At 30.7% G+C, this 3,469-nt stretch overlaps 1 long non-coding RNA gene across 2 annotated transcripts; it reads right to left on the bottom strand.

Annotated features, from left to right (window-relative positions):
- Positions 1 to 498: 498 nt before the first annotated feature.
- On the bottom strand, positions 499 to 2,453 carry LOC108478166 (uncharacterized). 2 transcript variants are annotated; one of them, XR_008276097.1, is made up of 3 exons: positions 1,725 to 2,408; positions 1,521 to 1,630; positions 499 to 1,427 (listed from the first exon to the last, which is right to left on the bottom strand). It is a non-coding gene; the product is annotated as an uncharacterized LOC108478166 (long non-coding RNA). The 2 variants fall into 2 exon arrangements; XR_001870272.2 differs by having other exon boundaries at positions 1,521 to 2,453.
- Positions 2,454 to 3,469: the final 1,016 nt, after the last annotated feature.

Below are 3,469 nucleotides of genomic sequence, written 5' to 3'. Positions count from 1 at the left end.
TATGAAGTACTGAAAACCACCTTTATTCTATGTATCCATTGGTCCATATACATCACTATGTATTAGGCCCAATAAATCACTAGTTCGCTCACTTTTACTAGTAAGGCTCCGTTTGTTTGATTGAAAATAGCTTCCGAAAAATAAATTTTGGAAAATGAATTTACTTTTTTTGAAAAAGCTAATATTTTTTGGTGTTTAAATGAATCTATGTAAAATATTTTCTGTTATTTGAAAAATTTCTTGATAATATTTTTATAAAAGTTATTTTCAATGAAACAAATTTGCATTTTAGATTTTTTATCTTTTCATTATTTAATTGAGTTTATTAATAACAATGTGAACATATTAATCATCTTTCATAACTCTTCTCTCTTTTCTGTTTAATATAGAAAGTGCTAAGAGAATAACAGTGCTTGCTTTTGTATGAATTCGACTTAGATGAGATCATAATGTAGTATTGGGATTTGAGATAACAATGCAGCTATGCTCAAAATGATATTGACAAAATGCATCCTTTTTAAAATTTTCTGTGCAAACTGTACAGTAGATTGATACTCGAATATCATAAAAGATTGATAAAAGAAGAAAAACACACACACAGACAGAAAGGTTTAGGTCCACTATCTCCTATTTCAGGAAAAGATCATCCATGACAAGTAGTGAATTTCCAATGCTATTGCTTTTCTTTAATATCTATACCTTCTAATCATCAACCTTCTTTGAAGTTACAACTACATTGATAGCACCAAGTTTCTCAACTTTTCCCACCACAATCTCAATCTTCCAAAAAACGAAGACAAACAACAACAAAGAATTAGACATATGAACAACAAAGTATTAGCATGCCAAAATTAGACATGGAAAATATTCTCTCAAATTCTCATATAGTAAATGCGCATCACAATATGCAAACTTGCCAATCACGATTAATGTTGAATTATAAACACATAGCAAAGAGGGAGGTTAAAGGTAGTAAAATTAAATCCAAGGCCTTCATTGTCCATGTGCAGATTCAAATTCTTGGTAACTACAATTCAATTTACAACATAAATGGAACATAGAGGTAGACATGCAGGGGTAAGGACACCTCCAAGACTTCTGACATAATTAACTCACATTATATGACAAAAGTCTGATTTCAATATGCTTAATCTTTGATTACTCTCTCCCTGGAAGCAATTCAGACATAACACATTTTGCAAATTTTTGCTAAACAGAATCATGATATTTCCTATGATTGTTTACTTCATATAGATATAAATAAACCCAATGATAACTAAATCCATGAAAAATAATCACACAAACTTATTAAAGATCCATAAGGAAATCAAGGGGCACCTCCCTCTCAATTTGATATGTGATGAAGCCATCTTCAGAGTTAAGTTGGTTCAATCACATCTGCTTGTTTGGTATAATTATTTTTTTTACTGTTCAATATGGTAAAAGTTCCAAGAATTAAATCATGAAAAAACAATGAGTAAAGGATAAAGGAAAAGGAAACGAAAAGAGAATTATCTTACACTTATACGAGTTCTTTTATCTTTATCTTTTCTCCATCAGTAACATCTGCTCATGTTATATCAGAACCATCATTCCATCATATCCAGCCAATTGCTCAATACCACCGATTCTTTAAGCCACAAATAATAATATACAATCAAGACAATATGATAACACCAGCAATTCATAGAGCATCAACACCAGCAATTCATAGAGCATCTTACTTGTACAAAGATAATGTAAACATGTCTAAGTTGCAAACCTCCCGCAAATGTTGCAACAAGTGCAATAGAGCCAATGATTATTAGAGCAAAAAAAGAGATTAAAATCCTATGATATGAAAAAAGAAAACATCAAAAACCAATTTGAACACCAAGAAATAGAAGAATTAAAACCCATATCGGAATAAATGCAAGAAAGCATAGAAAACCAATGAAAACAAATAAATATAAACTTTTACTCTAAGAACTAAAAAACGCATTTTGGAACAGATGCAAGAAAGCAAAGAAAACCAATGAAAACAAAGAAATCTCAACTTCAAATTAGGTTGAGGGACGGGTAAAATAGGAGAAAGAGAAGACGAGGTTGGAAGAGTGGTGGTGAATTTTCTGGTTTGTTTCTCAACTGGTGTAGTGCAGATTTTGGCAATGAAAGGCAGAAAGGGGGAATATCAAAGATGAACGTTGGTGACTGGTGTTAAGAAGCGTTGCTGGCTGGCAGCAAGCATTGGGTCGGAGTCCCAAAGAAGGGGGAAGGGGAATAGGGTTTTTCTTTGTTGGGATGTGAAGAGGAGAAAGATTTGAGAATGTCTTATCGACAAAAAAAAAAAAAAGGGTAAGATATTTTCCTAAATAAAAAAGGCCTCGTTTTCCCATGTTTTGAAAAATGATTTATGGTGGGAATTCATTTTCCACCAAACAAAAATGAGAAAATAAAGAAAATGTTTTTCATTAAACCTTTCACAGGACCTTAAATGGAGTTTTAGTTATTTTGCCCAATAAGCAAGATTTACAAACTTCAAAATGTTTGAGAATAAGTGAATTCAAGAATCCATCTTTATGGAGCTTGGAAATGCAATTCTCACTTATGAGTAGAGTTATTCATGGGTCGGTCGGACCCGTAGGAAAAGTGAGAGGATTTGGGTAAAAAAATAAGACCCGTTTAGAAAATGGGTAGGGCCTCGGTAAGGTTTTTTTGGCTCAACCCAACCCGGATTTGTAAAAAAAAAATGTTGTTTTGTTGTTGTTTTTCCAACTGTTTAGCTATCAATTCACTATTATTTTGCTATTATTTTGTAGTTATTATTCAGATATTGTATAACTCTTGTTTTATTGTTAATTTTGCTACTACTTTAGAGGTATTTGTTTGTTAAGTTGTACTTTTCTTAGTGTTATTTAAGTATAAAGACCTTTTAAATTTATTTTCAATTTTTTGGAAAACATTTATTTTATATTTTTAGTGTATTTGATATATTATATTTTTAATTTTTATATAAAATAAAATAAAAATTTAATACTGGTTGGGCCAAACTTAGGTTTTAGCATTTTTATTTGGGTTGGGCTTGGGCAAAAATTAGGCCCATTTTTTGAGTCGGGCTCGAGCCTGTTAATCAAGCCTAAAATTTCCTTAGGACTGACGCATGGACAACTTTACTTATGAGGCCTAAACGGCAATACTAAATATTATAAGTTTGATTTGAGTAATTCATTTTGATATTTTAGTATTTTGTGTTAAAACATACACATCATAATCTAAAATGTACAAGAATAACAATTATACCAATTGTACAAGACATAGAAAATACCATTGAGAAAAAGGAATAACAATTATTCATTATAAAAATCTCAAAACCCATTTTATCTAAACATGAATAATTAATGAGGAATTCTTATATAATTCCCTAACACTATTTGTTGTCACAGAATACTATATTCTCAAAATACATAAGGAAAATCAATACATTGTCATT

This window comes from Gossypium arboreum, chromosome 12 (assembly GCF_025698485.1).
Source record: "Gossypium arboreum isolate Shixiya-1 chromosome 12, ASM2569848v2, whole genome shotgun sequence".
NCBI classification, from domain to species: Eukaryota; Viridiplantae; Streptophyta; class Magnoliopsida; order Malvales; family Malvaceae; genus Gossypium; species Gossypium arboreum.
This window is presented reverse-complemented; position numbering and strand designations above follow the sequence as displayed.